At 45.4% G+C, this 19,594-nt stretch overlaps 1 pseudogene; it reads right to left on the bottom strand.

Moving 5' to 3' along the window:
• Positions 1-8,733: 8,733 nt before the first annotated feature.
• On the bottom strand, positions 8,734-9,853 carry LOC123381205 (annotated as a pseudogene).
• Positions 9,854-19,594: the final 9,741 nt, after the last annotated feature.

Raw genomic sequence — 19,594 nt, 5'->3', positions numbered from 1 at the left:
AAGTGTAGCACAAGCTAGAGGGGCTGTCACAGTTCACACAGAGCTGTCCCCTACAGCTCGGCTTCAATTGGAGTGGATGGATGGGATGGACGTGGTCACCAGAGGTGAGCAGCTGGCTTTGTAGCCAGACCATCTCACATCAGACCTTTAGCTCCATCACTGATTAGCCATGAAATTTTGCTCAAAAAACCAAACATCAGTTTCCTCGTGTGATATTATCATTTTAATAGGGATAATAGTCCTTTACCTCATGGAGTATTGTGCTCAGTAAAAGTTAGATATGGTTATCCAGCCACAGTCTCCTAGTCCAAATTGTGTCCAGAGCTCAAGCACAACTTCTCTGTGCTTCCATCATTCTCCAGGAAAACGTGGAGCCTTGTGTCAGCATATAAAGTACGCCTTCTCTCTCCTGCCACATACATCAGGGTCTTGCAGATTAGCGCCCCTCCGAGAACTGCCACATGGACTCCCTTCTCCTTTGACATCTCTCTGCTTCTCTGCCTTCCTGACCTGTCCGTCCTCTGGGTGCAGAGGCCCTCATTGCGCCTTCCTGTTTCTGGCTGGAACCCTTTGGGGCTGGTATCATATTGTGCTTTCTTTAAAAAAAAAATTCACTGCATCTTACTGTATTTTCTTGTAAGTGCTAATATAAACATTTTAATGCTGCCAGTACTTAGATTAATGTTGACACTTTGACCCTCTAATACGGATAAGCTGAAGTGGTTTGGCTAATGTCAGTGTTCAGGGGCCTAAACTTTCTAAATTGCCAACAACCACTGCGGAACTTACTTACTGCTGGAAAAAATGTCTATCTTCTGGCAAAAAGGGGTGCTTTTCTTTCTCAGATAATAAGAATTATGTAAAATTAAGCTGTTGTGTTGTGGCATTTGTTTGTTTGTTTGTTTTACCTTGGCTGCCAGGATGCTCTGAACTAAATTGTATGTTTCTATATAATGGTTGTACTTCATTGCTGTTTTCTGATATACCCATTTTCCCCCTGGATATTTAATTCTTCTTTTAATTGTCCTAATATATAGATTTTTTTTTAAATTATAAGCTTACTCAAATCCTCATAGAAGCAGTGTTTAAGTGGAAAACAGTGCATGGATTACTGGATGTGTCATTGATCCATGAAAATATAGTTACGGTCGGTTGGTTGTTAGGTCTTTCTGAGTATAGTGCCTTTCAAAGCCAGAATTCCTAAAGCCTGTTACACAAGATGTTGGCAGTCTCCATTTTATTAAATTGTTTAGTAATTCAGAAGACATGGTGTTTACTGAAAATCCCATTTAATGCACAGACTTGGAAGTCCTGGGTGGCTCAGTTGGTCCAACTTTGGCTCAGGTCATGATCTTACAGTTCGTGAGTTCAAGCCCCACATCATGCTCTGTGCTGACAACTCAAAGTCTGGAGACTGCTTTGGATTCTGTGTCTTTCTCTCTCTCTCTCTCTCTCTCTCTCTCTCTCTCTCTCTCTCTGTCTCTCTCTCTCTCTCCCCCTCCCCCCACTTGTGCTGTCTGACTCTCTCTCTCTGTTAAAATAAATAAATAAACATTTTAAAAATTATTTAAAAAAATAGTGCACAGAGTTGAATCAGAGGAGATTCACTGGGATTTGTCACCCAAGTGCCTGATGAGCTCCAAGAGTGGTTTGATCAGGGTTCTGCATCTGGCTTTATTTCTCTTGGTTTCTCCTAGCTGAGCTCTCCTCTCTGTTGGCTTTTCTTGAGACTGACTTCCTCCTGGCAAGGTGGGCACTACCAGCTCCCTCCAATGAAGGCCCTTCACTCAATGAAGTGCTTCACTCAGTGGGAGCCATACTCTGTGGGAGCCCATCCCTGAACCAGACACCACAGCCAGAGGGACGGGAGTGCTTTGTCTGAGCTGGACTCATCAGGTGCTGACTGCCTCTGTGACTCCGCACAGTCCCCAGGTGCCACACTGCCCCTAGGTGCCATGCAGTCCCCAGGTGCCGCACAGTCCCCAGGTGGCTGGGGGGGGGGGGCGGCGGTGAGTTGAAGTGCCATCTCCATCTAATAGGGAAAATGAAAAGAGAACATGGAAGGACTTTGACCCACCACGAGGAGACCTACTATAAAACTGTGTGTATTTGCATTTATTTGCCATGGGCAGTGCCAGATTGTGTCTTGAGAGGCCTTGTAAGTGCTATCAAAACATTCACTTTTTTGTTGGTCTCCAGAAAGAATTTGCCTTGTGATGCCTCTTGAATGGGGCAGGTGGAAAGCTTCCTGCAGCTCTATTCCTTATCTGTCACATTTCTCCACCAGACATTTGCAATTTTTTAGAGACCATCAACCAATGGGCAACTGATCTGAGATTTGAGTTTTAGTACATCAGAGAAGGAGGAGTGGACTCCCATGCCCAGGAGGCACACTTGTGCTTGGCTCAGTGTTTCCACTAAATGCTTTACACCAGAAAAATCCTTAAAGGAGATGAATATACTTCTGCAAAGAGCACTCAGAAAGAGTGCTCTAGACACTTTTTTGTCCTATTACTTACCCAAGGAATGTTCCAATTCTTTTAAGAAAATAACCCCTTGCTGCCACTCTGGAAAACAGTATCGAGCTTCCTCAAAAAGTTAAAAATAGAACTACCCTATGACCCAGCAATTGCACTACTAGGCATTTATCCAAGGGATACAAGGGTGCTATATCGAAGGGACACATGCACCCCCATGTTTATAGCAGCACTATCAACAATAGCCAAAGTATGGAAAGAGCACAAATGTCCATTGATGGATGAATGGATAAAGAAGATGTGGTATATATATACAATGGAATATTACTCGGCAACAAAAAAGAATGAAATCCTGCCATTTGCAACACCATAGATGGAACTAGAGAGTATTATGCTAAGCGAAATTAGTCAGAGAAAGACAGATATCATATAACTTCACTCATATTTGGAATTTAAGATACAAAACAGATGCATAAGGGAAGGGAAGCAAAAATAATATAAAAACAGGGAGGGGGACAAAACATAAGAGATTCTTAAATATAGAGAGCAAACTGAGGGTTGCTGGAGGGGTTGTGGTTGGGGGGATGGGCTAATCGCATAAGGGGCATTAAGGAAGACACTTGTTGGGATGAGCACTGGGTGTTATATATAGGGGATGAATCACTGGGATCTACTCCTGAAATCATTATTGCACTATATGCTAAATAACTTGGATGTAAATTAAAAAAGAAAAAAAAAAGAATCTTTTTCTTAAATAAACTTAAAAACAAAGTCGGGGGTGGGGCCTGGATGGCTCAGTCAGTTAAGTCTCTGACTCTTGGTTTCAGCTCAAGTCCTGATCTCATGGTTTCATGAGTTCAAGCCCTGTGTCAGGGATTCTCTCTCTCTCCCTGTCTCTCTGCCCTTCCCCAACTCATTCTGTCTCTGCCTTAAAATAAATAAATGAACTTAAAAAAAAAAGAAAAGAACCCTTCCCCCCCCGTTCCTATATTTTCCTATATCTAGTTATAATTTATGTCTGCAGGAATCATTTGTGTTTTTTAAGTTAATTTATTTATTTTGAGAGAGGGGTAGAGAGAGAGGGAGAGAGAGAACCCCAAGCAGGCTCTGCGCCATCAGCGCATAGCCTGACGTGGGGCTCGATCCCACGAACTGTGAGATCATGACCTGAGCCTAAATCAAGAGCCAGATGCTCAACCGACTGAGCCACCCAGGCACTCTGCAGGAAGAATTTAATAGAGGGCTCTCCGAATTGATGGAAAAGAAGAAGCCTTGTAAGTGTACCTGCACGTGCGAGTGCACACACATATACCCGCACACACATCGACTGCTTTCTTTACCTCTGGCACATTTTTCACTGATGGACTAGTCCTAGGAAATGGCCTCTGTCAGATGCCTTTTCTTAGAGGAGCACTGTGGTTTGGCACAGGTTCCTTTGCAGAGCTGTGGCTTGGCTGTATTCCACAGCCTAGGCAGCGTCGGGCTTGTGAGTGAATGACCCAGGGTGGAAGAATGGTATATTTGCTGGATAGGGCTGTAACATACCTCAGGAGACAATCTTTGCCATTTCTTCTTCTTCTTTTTTTTAATGTGTATTTATTTTTGAGAGAGACAGAGACAGTGCACGAGCAGGGAAGGGGCAGAGAGAGAGAGAGTGAGACACAGAAGCCAAAGCAGGCTCCGAGCTGAAAGCACAGAGAACCAACGTGGTGCTTGAACTCACAGACTGCGAGATCATGACCTGAACTGAAGTTAGACACCTAACCCACTGAGCCCCCCAGGCACCCCAAGTCATCTTGGCCATGTCTGAACCCTGACTCGGATGTCCCGAGAGCTTGTCCTCTGCTGAGTGAGGACAGGGTGCCTGCATCTCACCAGGGTTTGGAGTGAAGTACAAACCTTGGTGGCTCTGTCCTCAGTGAGGAAAACCAGGCCAAGGTTCCCTGAGGTTTTCTTCATAACAGGAAAGAGGCCGTGTATTCCAGGTGTTGTTGCTGTCGTTTCGGTAATTAGGGTCAACTGCTGAACACCTTTCCCTACTTGCCTTCACTTCTACCTAAAAAGGCAGGAATGAAGAAATCTAAAAGACCGTATGTTGAATCCACTGTGTCTTTGGTGATGGTACAAGACAGCCTAGTGAACCAGGACTGATCCTTGCTCTGGGAAACATTGCTATCCGCCCACAGCAATGAATGTAATCCCCACCCAACTGGAGCCAATGGTGGAGGTGTGTGCGGGTGGCCATAGGGGTGCCAAGGAGGACAGAGGGAAGATAGGTCGGGGCCGGAGACCCAGACCAGCTATAGGGCTCACCCTCAAGGGAGTGGTTAGCCATTCAAACTACAAGGTTCCAAAGATTGTGGGTAGCTCTGGATGGATCTGGCAGGGACATGAACTGAGTCTATGTGGAAGTTCCTGTTCTTGGGGCTCAGCCTGCTGATCAGGGCCTGGAGGCAGAGGCCGCGTCATGTGAATGTTGTAAAGACTGGGATTTCTGGAGAGACCCTCAGGTAGGGTCTGGGAGAACAAGTTCAAACTTACCACAAGCTTCTTTAGCAAAAAGTCTGGAAGATAACTCAAGGGCTCTGGAAGACATCCCCAGCTCCACCTGGCAGGGATTAAACTGGGAATGTGGGAATACTGGTCCCTGAACCCTGGCTGGGCCCAGCAGCCTCCAGAATTGCTTTCACTTAATTGCAGTCTCAAGGTCGGGCCATCACCCTGATGTGGATGAGGACATTCCCTATGTGACACAGTCTTTGCTTTATGGGCACCCTCAGGAGAAATGTGACCTACTTGAAGAACTGGCACTTCTCAGCATGAGACTTATTTTTATCTTAAGGACACTGTGAACCAAGGAAGCTTCTCTCAGTGCTGGAAGTTTCTTAAAGTCAGGTGAGAGTATTAAACCTGTTTATAGGGCTTTAAAGTAAGCATTTTCATATTTACTAATTCCTGGCTCCATTCTATATTTTTATCCTTGCTTCATTCCTTCCTTTTGACCTGCTTTTTGCTTAAGTTGCCCTCTTGCATTTTATGCATCCTTTTATTCCCCTTCCAGGGGTGTGCTAGAGCCTTTGAGGTTGTTAAACACTCTATTCAGGAATTTTATGAGCCTCTGGTTAAACAGTTGAGGGCTTGAAATCAACCATGGTGGGAGTATTTACACCACAGACATAGGCAGACACTACAAAATAGTTTCTTTTTTTTCTTACAGAAAACTAGTTTACCAGCATATCACTGTGTCTCTCTTATCTAGAAAAGGTAGAGTCTTAATAAATATGTTTTTAAAAGTACTAGTTCTAAAAGTATTATGAAATAGCTATGTTATTTAAATATTATGTGTGTGTGTGTGTGTGTGTGTGTGTGTGTGTGTGTGTGTGTGTTTTAAGTAAACTCTACCCCTAATGTGGGGCTGGAGCTCACAACCCCAAATCAAGAGTCTTATGCCCTATGGTCTAAGCCAGTGAGGCACCCATTATATGTGTTTCTATTTTTTATTTTTATTTTTCAAAGTTTTTATTTTATTTATTCTGAAGAAAGAAGAAGGGAGTGCATGTGCGTGCATGCACACACACACACACACATGCAGGGGGGCAGAGAGAGAGAGAGAGAGAGAGAGAGAGAGAGAGAGAGAGAGGAGAGAGAGAGAGAATTCCACGCAGGCTCCAAACTGTCATGCTATCAGCGCAGAGCCCAATAAGAGCCCAACGCAGGGCTCAGACTCACCAATGTGAGATCATGACCTGAGCTGAAATCAACAGTCAGCTGCTTAACTAACTGGACCACCCAGGTGCCCACCCCCTCCCCCCTTAAATCTTAGGAACAGTGGCCCTGTTTTGGGGTCCAAAAATGTTTCAAGTATAAATAAATTTATGAGATTGCTTTTGATTGATGGCAAGGGAGAAATGGGATTCATCCAAAATGTGCCTTCTAGTCAACTTGGCTATCATGCAGCTGTTCTAAAAAGGAGGATCTTTATGTATGTGGATGTGCTGAAAGCTGTTTACATTTCTGTTTATCACGTTTTAAGTTATACCCTGGTGGAGCTAAGATTTTGGTAAATCTAGCAGTATTAGAAGCAAGTTGATATCCCATTCAATGTGTGATGGTTGCTAAGGGACCATTCAATGCAAATTAGAAGTAATAATAGCTCTGGTTTAAAAGGGCAGAGAATTAGGACAGGGAGGGGAAAATGACTCCCTACAGAAGACGAGAGTTTTGCGGTGACAAATGTGGATGCCTGACACACAACACTTTCTGCTCTGTCCTGTGATAGAGAGGCAAGGAGGAATGGGGACAGCACAGGGACAAGGATAGCTACAGTGACTCCTGGCAGGGGCTTCCCTTGGAATAAGCGCAAATAGCTACAGAAAGCATGTTTGTTATCCAGAGTTGGCAGCTCAGCAATTGCAAACTTCGGCAACAGCACGAAAGAGAAGAGGAAAAAAAAATCTCTGGCAGTAAAATTGTAACTCCTGGGCCACAAACAACCACACCAAAGGCTGCTGGAAAGTGCCCCAAACCTGAAGATCCCCCAAAGGCATTGCAATGAGCAGGTTCATTGACCGTGGAAGAGCTAGCAAAGACTGCGCTTTTACTGCCAGGCGCAGGCCTGCACTAAAAAACTCTTCCCTCCTATTAACCCATTCAGCGCCCACAATGGACAAAGAAACTGATGCACAGATGGGTGAAGTCCCTGCCTGAGATGCTCCGTGAATAAGAGGAGGAGCCAGGATTTGAGTCTGTGCTCTCAACTGCCCAGATCGAACAAAGAAGGATGTGGATGGTGGTGGTCTGAGATGGCAGTGTGCAGGGTATGGTGAAGAGTGAGGATGTGAGGAGCCTGAGAACAGTAAATGAGAAATGGCAAATCGAGGGGTGGGGCTGAGACGGCACAATTCAGGAGGTCTACAGCCAGAACCGGAGGGAGACAAAACCTACCTCCCAAACCTAGATGATCTGCTATCCCCTGGCCAAATAGCACCATATCCTGAGGCCATCTCTGAGTCCTCTTGCTGTTAAAGGCCGCCAGAGGTGTGGCCTTTGAGGTTTTGGGGCAGTTAGTGAAAGGGCCAGCCAAGGCTTGCTGTCTTCCCTTTAGTAGTTCGGTGTTGAGAGAGAGAGCCCAGGCAGTTTCTAGAGGGGACCATGCTGAGCTAGCTGCATGTCGGGAGTAGTGACCTATAATCCACGGGGTGGACTGTCATCACACAGGGGACCCTGCTGGGCAGGGCATTGGGACAGAGATTCAAAGCTCCTGAGATAGTCAGGAGCAAACCCAAAACTGAGCTGAACCTTAAGGGAGAACATGGGAATCTCCATGTAATTGGAACGGAGTGAGCACCACAAAGTGGTCGGATGAGCACAGCTTTGCTTCCTCCTCGTGAACGCCATCTATTTATCCCTGAAGACCACTACCCTTATCAAAGAGCACCGGACACCATGCTCTTTCTGATGCCAGCAGGCCAGGTCCAAGGACCCAGAGGGGGTCACAGGACCAGCCAGGAAGTTCCTTAGCTTCACAAAGAATGGAAATCAAACATGAGCCAACAGGAAGTGAGAGCAGAGTTTATGGAAGATATGGAGCAGATACAGATGGGGCTTCAGGGAGACTCAGGAAAGGAGCGTGAGTCTTGTCTTTGTTCAGGGTCTTGGGTTTTTACTGAGGATGGTGCCTGGTGTACATGTCCTCTCAGGCACGTTCTAACCTCTAACCGGTTAGAACAAAGACAGGGGCCCATGTGTCATTCCCTGGAGTCAGGGTGCCTTGGCATGGAGACGTCTAGCTCCGGTGGTCTGGAATATGCCTATGATAACTTTGGTCATTCTCACCTGGTCCTTCCTTCGATGTTATCTATCCTAGAGAAATCATTAACGCCTCATCCCACTTACAAGGAGGACATACACTATTTACGTTGCAAGGCATGTGTAAAGTTGGGGGGTGGGGTGGAGAAAGGAGCAAAAGGCAGATATTTATGGAGTCCTTCAGTTTCTCTGCGTCATTACTAGCTGAGAACAATCTTTGTGGATTACTGGTCAAGTAATTATAGATTAAACCACCACACAAACACGCCAGGGGCTAGACCTTGTTTTGTTTGAGGAGCTCTTGCGGCTCGTTTTAGACAGAGCCCTGACTTCTGCCAAGTGACTCTGGTGTTTCCAGCAGCACTGAAGATAGGCTCTGGCTCTGGAGGAAGTGAGCTGGAGGTCAGTGGCCTCCCCTCCGAGCCACTTCCTCCTACAGGACCCAGGTCTTCACAGAAAAGTTTGCTCTGTTTATTTTATTTTTGTAACTTATTTTTAAAGATTTTTTTTTGAAAGAGAACTTTTTATTATTTTTATGTACAGAAAATTCAACAGCATCCACTTAGCCCAGTGTGGTGCCCAGTTCTTTTTGCCTTTTCCCGCTTGGCAATGCGAGCCACTGACTTAGGACCCAGGACGTTGTCTCTCTGGTGGCTGGTGGTGGTAGATCTCATCACATTTGTCACTGTAATTGGTTCTGATGGCTTCCACCAGTTTAGCCAGAATTCCTTTGTCTTCCAAGTTAATCTGTGTGACAACGGTGCAGGGCTTCCTGTGGACCAGATGCCCCAGCCTGGCCTTACCCTTGATGATGCCACAGGGAACCGCCACCATTTTTTTTTTAATGTTTCTTTATTTTTGAGAGAGAGAGCACCAGCAGGGGAGGAGCAGAGAGAGAGGGGGACAGAGGATCCAAAATGGGCTCCGCACTGACAGTGGTGAGCCCGACGCAGGGCTCAAACTCACAGTTCGTGAGACCATGACCTGAGCTGAAGTCAGATGCTCAACTGACTGAGCCACCCAGCTGCCCCAAGGGAACCTCCATCTTACGACACAGGGCAGGCAGGAAGACAACCAGTTCAATGGGATCCACATCATATACAATCATTACCAGCTGAGCCTTCGTATTTCCCACCAAGGTGGTGACATTATTAACTCCAGCTTGAGGGACAGGCAGCCTTTTAGTGGGGACATCCCCTTTGCTGGCAGCTTTCATCTCAGCCCGGGCCAACGATCTCTGCTTCTCTCACTTTCTCTCTGGTCTGTATCTGTGGGCCAGCTTAAGCAGTTGAGTAGCTGTTTGGTGGTCCAAAGCCTGGGTGAACTGGTTAATTACGGGAGGCACTTTTCGACATTTATAGAGAATAGTCCTTTGCCACTGCAGCCCGTGGCATTTGACAAAGCTGGTGAGGCCCTTTTGGGCTGGATGTCCTGTCTGATGCCAAAATTCTTGGGCCTTCTCTCAAAGAGGGGAGTGACCAGCTTCTTGGCCTCTTGCTTCTTCACAACAGCAGAGGCCAGGGCCACCTTCTTCCCCTTGGTCTTCTTTCCTTTCAGCATCTTGGATGACTAGAGGAGAGAGAAAAGAAAAGAGAATTGTAGGTAATATCAAGATTATTTATTTATTTATTTACTTATTTATTGTTAATTTTTTTAACATTTATTTTTGAGAGAGACAGAGAGAACATGAGCAGGGGAGAGGCAGAGAGAGAGGGAGACACAGAAACCAAAGCAGGCTCCAGGCTCTGAGCTGTCAGCATGGAGTCTGACGCAGGGCTTGAACCCACAAACAGTGAGATCATGACCTGAGCTGAAGTCTGGCACTTAAATGACTGATCTACCAGGTGCCCCTGTTTTTTTATTAAAAAATTTTTTTAGGTTTATTTATTTATTTTGAGAGAGAGAAAGAGAGCGTGCAAGCAGGGAAGGGGCAAAGAGAGAGGGAGAGAGAGAATCCCAAGCAGGATCCACGCTATCCACACAGAACCCAATGCAGGGCTCCATCCCACAAACCATGAGATCATAACCTGAGCCAAAATTAGGAATTGATCGCTTAACTGACTGAGCCACCCAGGTGCCCTAAGATTTTATTTTTAAGTAATCTCTACACCCAGCATGGGTCTCAAACTTACAACCCTGAGTTCAAGAGTCGCATGTGCCACTGACTGAGCCAGCCAGATGCCCCCTCTCTCTTTTTAAAAAAGTTTTAGGAGATAGAATTTATATACCATAAAATTCACCTGTTTAAAGTGTCCAATTCAATGGTTTTCAGTATGTTTAAAGAGTTGTACATACATGACACAATCCAATTATAGGACATTTCCATCACCCCAAAAAAGAAATCTCTTCCCCATTTGTATTCACACCCCATTCTTACCCCCAGGACGAGGCAACCACTAACCTACTTTCTGTCTGAACAGTTTTATATGCTGATAGTATGATATGTTGTGCAAGCACAGCATCTGCCCCACACCTGGGGTGAGGCAAAACAGACAAGTTGACCATTTTTGTGTGAGCCAATATCCAGTCCCACAAACTAAAAAATTTGGTAACTTGACCAAGTTAATGTGTTACAAAAATGCAATTACCTATTGCTTACCACCTTAGAATATATTCTGTGATAGACCAGTTCAGAATGATTGGCTGACTTGAAGGTCCGAGCTTTTAGATTGCCAGCTGACTGTAGAGCTGCTCTTGAGAAAGTAGGGCAAGTGTCTAGGTTTTTTGGGTTGTTTTCCATTTTCTTTTCCTCTGGAATTCCATGTCACTGATGTAACGTGTACCCTTGGGTTCTCCTCAGAATATGAGCTGCTCTTACAAAGCAGCCTTCATGAGGAAATTGGTCCCATGCTAGACTCAGAACGTCACACATGTATTTGAATCTTGCCTGTTGTATTCGATGGCTGAGTGTGGATGGCTCCCTCGCCTTTCTCTGGTAGACCCTTTGCTCCTGTGGATTTTCCTCCACTGGACCATCTGGATTCACCCTTGTTATAATTTCTCGCATTTACAAAAACCCTCTCTTTGACCTGGCTTCCCCTTCGGATACTGCCCATCATTCCTGATTCTCTTTTCAGAAACTTCTCTGATGGAATTGTCGAAGGTAGCTGTCCCTACCTTGTCTTTGGTTCTCCCTAGAATTCACTCTGGGCAGGGCTTTGTACCTGCCACTCCACCAAAACCACCCACAGTGTTGCTGCCAGTGACCTCCATGTGGCCAACCCAACAGTTGACCCTCAGCCTCTCGTAGCTTATCGGTTGCATTTACACATTGACTATTCTTACCTTCCTGAAACACTTTCTTCTCCTGGCCTCTAGAGCAGCAATGTCTTTCTTTCTTTCTTTTTTTTTTTTTTTTTTTTTTTTTTTTTTTTTTGGCAATGGGGAGAGAGGAGGGTGAGAGGCAGAGGAGAGAGGGGAAGAGAGAGAGAGAGAGAGAGAGAGAGAGAGAGAGAGAGAAAGAGAGAGAATCTCAAGCAGGCTCCATGCTCAACACAGAGTCTGTCACAGGGCTTGATCCCATGACCCTCGGATCACAAAATCAAGAGCCAAAATCAAGAGTTGGATCCTCAGCTGACCGAGCCGCCCAGGCATCCCTAGAGCAGCACTGTCTCTTGCTCTTCTGTCTCACTGCTCCTCTATCCAGTCTGCCATGCTGGCCACTGCTCATCATTCTCGAACGTGTCTAAATGTTGGGGAGCCCCGCTTCTTGCTTCTCCACCTCGTCTCTCCTCTGCCTGCGACACCCTCCATGTGATTTCATACAGGCTACTGGGTACATTAAATACTATCTCTGCTGACTTCCAGATTTGCATCTCCAACCCATCCCATCCTAAAACTATGGGAATTCAAGAGAATTGCTCATGGAAACGCTGAAAATGAGGGTCAGAGTTAAAAAGGGAGATGTGGCAACAGAAGCAGAGGTCAAAGTGATACAGCCATGAGCCAAGGAATAAAGGTCACTTCTAGACCCTGAAAGAGTAGGGAAACAAATTTGCCCCTATAACCTCCAGAGGGAACACATTTCTGCCAACACCTTGTTTTTAGCCCTATAAGACTTATATCGAAATTCTGACTTCCAGAACTGAAAGATAGTAAATCTGTGTTGTTTTGTGTCATTGAGTTTATGATATTTTGTTAACATCAGCAACAGGAAGTTAATCCAGGGGGTAAAGCTGACATTAAGGTGCCCATCTCCTGACTCCTGTGCTGATGGCCTTCCTTCCATAGCTCTGACCTGCTGATGAAGCACAGTGATTCCTTGAGCAGGTTGAAAAGCCCCAGGCCCTGGCATGAGCCCTGTGCTGTCACAGAGGTGTGGTAGGTGATGGAAGGTGGGGAGCCTCATTCCAAAAGGTAGGGCTAGCTCAGGTGTGATTCAGACAAGGACAGTTGCCAGAGTTTTGAGACCTAGAATCCAGGGTGGACAGTGCTTAAGAGTTAGGGAGGCCACTTAGTGCTCTCTGCCTAAGTGCTAATGGGACCTTGGACTTGGGATCAGGAGGCCTACTGGAGTGGAGCAGTGGGACCTCAGCCACTGAACAGCACTCCTGGCTTGGAACCAGAGCAGAGACAAGTGGTGTGCATGGGTGGGGAGGGCCGGACCTTCAGGCATGCATGAGAACGCCATGGTGGTCACTGGTGTTAAAGGCATAGCGAATGAGACTGGGGGATAAAGTGCTGAGCCTAGGCCACTCAGCTCGGGGCTGGTGGGGAGGCTGGGTGACCAAGTCACTTACCCCTCCAAATGTAACCACTTTAAGGACTGAGGTGGGATTGGTAAGTTTGGAGGGAGAGGACATCAATGAAGCAGCTTCCAGAAGCTGAAGAAGGTGGGAGCAGTTGAGATGATATGGAGGCTAAGGTTTCCCACCATTCTAGTAGACAATTTAACAGAGTCACAACAATTTGGAGGTGATGCAAAGTCCTACTAGCACCGGACTATAGCCGTAATATAAGGTTACATTTCCTTTTAAATGCCCAAATTCTAATAGCTCAGTGGCACTTAATCTTGGTTGGATACTGGAATGAACTGGGGAGCTTTGAAAAATTCTAGGGCCTGGTGCACCCCCAACAGGGGTCCTATCCCTGGCTTGACATGTGGGGAGGCAGTCTGGGCACTAGGATTTGAGGAAGCCCTTGAGGGCCACTGCGAGTGTAAATTCTTCCAGCTTACTGTATGTAAATTGGATCTCTCCAAGTATCCCACAGCTGTGCCCAAGGATTCCCCAGATATACGCTCACTGGGGCTTAGGGCAGGGCCCCTCCATGGTCTCCGGCACAGCCTCTTGGCTGTGCTGTGCCACTGCCTCCTCTTCTGGAAACCTCTGGCCTCAAGAGAGGCTGCTCTCCCTACAGTTACAGGCTCCAAGTAGAAGACAGGCCCTCTTGTGAGTCCCCACAGGGCAGCTGAGGTGGGGCAGTGCACCCCAGGCCTTCCTGAGGCTCCAGGTAGTAAAGGGGAAGCACACCAGAGAGCAGCTGACAAGCCCTAAAGATAAGGTGGCTCATGGGGCCCGCAGAGCCAGGCCTATCCTCAGGGACACTCACAGGACCACTCACTGCCAGGCATGCTCTGGACATCACCACCACTCAGAGAGCAGATCCCGCTGCCCCAGGTGGCTGCCCCCTTCTCTCACCCAGTATTAAGGTCTGGTCTGAGCCCCACTTCCAGCCCCAGGACGACTGACAGTGAGAAGGTCAGGAAACCTGTCCTCCCCCTTATGGCTTCCAAAGACATTAGAATATAAATGTACAATGTTCACCCTTTCAGGGGAACTGTCTGAGCAGCCCGTGGCCTGTAGAACAGCCTCCTCCGGTGGCGGGTGGAGGGTAGAATCTGAACCCTCACTGTGGGCCCCAGAAAACAACCACCCAAGTAAGCCAGACAATAATAGGTGGGAGTTCACAGCCAGGGTCCATTCAGACAATGGCCATGTGTCTCCCAAAGAAACAGTGTTAGAGGGTGGTCAGATTACAGAGTTATAAATACAGGTTAGTTACAAAAATGAATATTTACATGAAATGAGAAAAAAAAACCACAACTAACTTCAAATTTTAAAATGTTAAAAATGCCTTAAGTAGCACAAAATCCAGGAAAATAACCTGACATTTTAATGAACAGCCTGACACGCCTTTATGTTTGTCCCTATTCTTTTGACTGCAAACTCCTTGATCACTTACCACATTCTCCAGAAAGAAGAGAAAGAGAATAGTTTCTATCTGGCATACTTTCAGATTAGCATAATTTCCTTTAGCATGACTGGTGAAAATTTACTTCAGCTGGAACCCCAGATTTCATCAGGACAAGATGTGTCAGATTTATTAAAATGGAATCTGACATGTTGGGATACATAAAACATGCAACTCCATAGTGATGTAGTCAGTGTTGGTAGTATTTTTCAGGTTTATATCCCACAAATGGAGATTCTGAAAACCGAGAAAAGAGCATGGTATATTTATAATCATATAAGCTTCATTATCTAGGCTGTTCCTACAAGAGAGAATGTCCATTCTGACGAGGGTTGAGGAGGACTGAATCCTCTGTTTACACTTTTCTGTACCCGGTGATTCAAGGAACTTCCTGTAGACCAGCTACTACTGGCTCTGTGCATTTCAAACTTTGTTTCTCCTCCTGCCCACATGTTTCTGTGGCTGGATGCCCCAAGACATGCTCAGGTTACAGTACGGCCATGAGCCCTCAACTTTCATGGCCAGGCTGGGGGACACTGCCCAGGGGGTGGTAGCCCCGTTCCTGGAGGAATAAGAATTCCAGGACAGTCAGCAATAACTGACCTACACATGCAGACCACATAAATGGATCTGCTAAATCCAAACTAAATGTATGCCCAACCTGATCCCCCAAATGCCATGGCCATCCACAGTCACCTGGCCTAAAGAAGAGTGTGACACAGGGCACCTGGGTGGCTCAGTCAGTTAAGCGTCTGACTTCGGCTCAGGTCATGATCTCACAGTCGGTAAGTTAGAGCCATGCGTCGGGCTCTGTGCTGACAGCTCGGAGCCTGGAGCCTGCATCAGATTCTGTGTCTCCCTCTCTCTCTGCCCCTCCTCTGCTCATGCTCTCTCTCTCTCAAAAATAAATAAAAAAAAAAGAAGAAGAAGAAGAGTGTGACATAGGGAGTTTGGAGTAGACCTAGGCAGTAGTCTCATTTGTTGGTGGTTAAAATACCTTACTTTTAGAAATTTACAGAAATATATGATGATGTTTCCATGGCCTGCAAAGTGAAATGGACCTCCAGACCTGAGGAAGTTGGGCCTGTTTTCATATGAATAACAAAAAGGCATTTAGAATGTTTTTCTTACAAGAGACACTGCCTCAAAACTCAAGACTCCACCATTTGGAAGGCAAAGAAACTGCTTGGATTTTATTTTATTTTATTATTATTTTTAAGTATTTGTTTTGAGAGAGAAAGAGAGCAAGAACCCAAGTGTGCGCATTGCACAAGATAGAGAGGGGCAGACAGAGAGGGAGGGGAGAATCCCAAGCAGGTTCCATGCTTTCAACACAGAGCCCCACATGGGGCTTGAGCTCATGAACCGTGAGATCATGACCCTAGCTGAAATCAAGGGTCCATCACTTAACCAACTAAGCCATCCAGGTGCCCTCTACTTGAAATTTTAATTTAAAGTTTTCCAGCATCTGTTTATTAACAGGTCTTTTTTTTTTTCCATCCAGAACTATCTACTTGCTTTTTTATATCTTCAAGGACACCTTGCTGATGTTTTAGTCATCTGGTGTCTGTCACTGTATTAGTGTTTTGCAAACCGAAGTGCACAAATTCTTGATGAGATTTTTGTTTTTAATTTTAGAGAGTGCGCACACGAGTGGGGGAAAGGGGGAGAAGGGGAGAAACAGAGAACCTCATGCAGGGCCCACGCTCGGCGCGGAGCATGACACAGGGCTCTATCCCATGATCCTGGGATCGTGACCTGAGCCAAACTCAAGAGTCGGACCCTTAGCTGACTGAGCCACCCAGGTGCCCCTGATGAGAATTTTATTTTTTTTATTATTTTTTTAAACGTTTATTTATTTTTGAGACAGAGAGAGACAGAGCATGAACGGGGGAGGGTCAGAGAGAGAGGGAGACACAGAATCTGAAACAGGCTCCAGGCTCCGAGCGGTCAGCACAGAGCCCGACGCGGGGCTCGAACTCACGGACCGCGAGATCATGACCTGAGCCGAAGTCGGAAGCTCAACCGACTGAGCCACCCAGGCGCCCCGCTGATGAGAATTTTAAAATGTTATATTGAGTAAAATGGTACAGGTGCTCTGGAAAAGTTGGGCAGATTTTTTTTTATAAAACTAAATATACAATTGCCATACAGTCCAGCACTCTCCTTCCTAGGCTTTCATCCCAGAGCAATGAAAATTTATGTTCATACAGCAACCTGTACATGAGTTCATAGCGACTTTATTTGGAATAGCCACAAACTTGATATCCCCCCGATGTCCTTCAACAGGCAAGTGGTTAAACAAGCTGCTGTGCCTGTACTGTGGAACAACAATAAAAAGGAACGTACCATGGAGGCACGCTACCCTTTGGATGGATCTTAAGGGAATTCTGCTGAGTACAGAAGCTGGTCCTGAAAGGTTGCATCCTGTACGATTCCGTTTATGTAACATTCTTTTTTTTTTTTATTTTTTTTTTAACGTTTATTTATTTGAGACAGAGACAGAGCATGAACGGGGGAGGGGCAGAGAGAGAGGGAGACACAGAACCGGAAGCAGGCTCCAGGCTCTGAGCCATCAGCCCAGAGCCCGACGTGGGGCTCGAACTCACAGACAGGGAGATCGTGACCTGAGCTGAAGTCGGACGCTTAACTGACTGAGCCACCCAGGCGCCCCTGTAACATTCTTGAAATGACCAAAAAGAGAATGGATTCGTGGTTGCCAGGGACTTGAGGACGGGTGCGGCACAGGAGGGAGATGTGTGTGGTTATAAGAGGGTAGCTCTAGGGATCCCTGTGGTGACAGAACTGGTCCTGATCATGACTGTGATGGTGGAGACTACACACGGGGTAACATCGCATAGAACTAAATACACACAAGGATGCCTGGGTGGCTCAGTCGGTTAAGGGTCCGACTTTGGCTCGGGTCACCATCTCACAGTTTGTGGGTTCGAGTCCCACATTGGGCTCTATGCTATCAGAGCAGAGCCCACTTCAGATCCTCTGTCTCCCTCTCTCTCTGCCCCTTCTCCACTCACAAGCACGTACTGTTTCTCGAAAATAAGTAAACATTAAAAAAAAAATGGAATACACACAAAAATAAACACAAATCAGTCGGTGTATGTTAAGCCAGTGAATTCTGATGAAGATTGGTGCATTGTCACTGATGTCAATGTCAACATCCTGGATATGATATGCCTATAGTTTTACAAGAAATTACCACTGTAGAAACTGGGTGACAGATACATGGAATCTCTCTGTATTATTTCTTAGAACTGCGTGTGAATCTACAATTATCTCAAAATAAGTTTAACTTAAAAAAAGCTACATGGATATTTTCATGGTAATAAAAGGATGATTATCAGTGTATTCTGGATGATGCACGTGACCTCTTTCTAGCCTTGTAATCTAGTTCCTTGGGGGATATCAGTACTTTCTTTGGCATGACTGTTTATGGCCAATCACTTTGCACCAGTAACAACCATTAGGCAGGAACAGAGTCAAGGACAGGCCTCCCCAGTGAGCAGGCCAAGTGTCGGGCACATGGTACAAACCAAGGAAGATTTTGTAAGGCAGGACTGAGAAAAATTGTGATTTTTCAGATTTCTGGGAATCAGATTTTTTCTGATTCCCAGTGTTGGCTTTATTATTGTAATGCTACTTGAATACATATAAGCTCTGGGAATGCAAGCTGGTGCAGCCACTCTGGAAAACAGTATGGAGGTTCCTCAGAAAACTAAAAATAGAACTACCCTATGACCCAGCAATTGCACCACTAGGCATTTATCCACGGGATACAAGCGTGCTGTTTCGAAGGGACACGTGCACCCCAATGTTTCTAGCAACACTTTATATATAAAGATATATATATATATATATATATATATATACATATATATATATATATATATATATACACACACACACACACACACACACACACACACATACAACGGAGTATTACTCAGCAATCAAAAAGAATGAAATCTTGCCATTTGCAACTACGTGTATGGAACTAGAGGGTATTATGCTAAGTGAAATTAGTCAGTCAGAGAAAGACAAAAATCATATGACTGCACTCATATAAGAACTCTAGGAGACAAAACAGACAAACATAAGGGAAGGGAAACACAAGTAATATAAAAACAGGGTGCGGGGGACAAAGCATAAGAGACTCATAAATATGGAGAACAAACTGAGGGTTACTGGAGGGGTTGTGGGAGGGGGGATGGGCTAAATGGGGAAGGGGCACTAAGGAATCTACTCCAGAAATCATTGTTGCACTATATGCTAACTAATTTGGATGTAAATTTTAAAAAGTAAAAAATAAAATGAAAAATAAATACATAAATACATACACACATACATACATACATATAAGCTCATCTACAGCTATAAAGCCAAAACAAACTCTAACTGAATGTAAGAAAAACTACAAAGCCAATAAAATTGAAATTAGTAGTATTAATTTAATGCAATGATTGATGCTGATGTGCTGAAGGCAATTCGCTGATCATATATTCACATTACTACAGAGCTCACCTACCATCTTCATCAGAAGATGGGATTTCTTTACTTACATCTTGAACTTTCTAGGGAGCTAGGGAGCAAGTAGGAAAAGGCCTTAGACTTTCTAGAATAAATGCAGCAAGGACCACTAGTTCTCTACCTTCACAAGACACATCTTGCTGAGACACAGCCATGACCAGCTTGGTTAGCTAGTTCCCTGGCCTTTGTCAACAGGGGATTGCTTTGTCAAGGGGATTGCTTTTGTAGGCTGTCCCCTTATGAAATGACCACAGAGAATCCAACAATCTTGATGAGATTTAAAAAAATTATGAAAAGCAGGCACAGAAACTAAATATTTTAGCACTTGAGAGGAAAAGGCACAGAGCTTCTGAGGAAATCACTGTATGACCATATTACACGATAAATAACGTTCATGGTAATAACTGAGCAATAAATGAAAGGTTGAATTAGGTTAAGAATCTCATGTTTAGGAAGACTGGGCAGTCCCATCGGGACCCTTACGTGGTTTTCAGCTCTGGTCCTCAAATGAGCACGCTTCAGTTACCTTCAGACCTGCGCATCTGTGGCTCTCCCTCCCAGCAGGGAGGAGG

Source organism: Felis catus, chromosome D3 (assembly GCF_018350175.1).
Source record: "Felis catus isolate Fca126 chromosome D3, F.catus_Fca126_mat1.0, whole genome shotgun sequence".
Classification (NCBI taxonomy): Eukaryota; Metazoa; Chordata; class Mammalia; order Carnivora; family Felidae; genus Felis; species Felis catus.
This window is presented reverse-complemented; position numbering and strand designations above follow the sequence as displayed.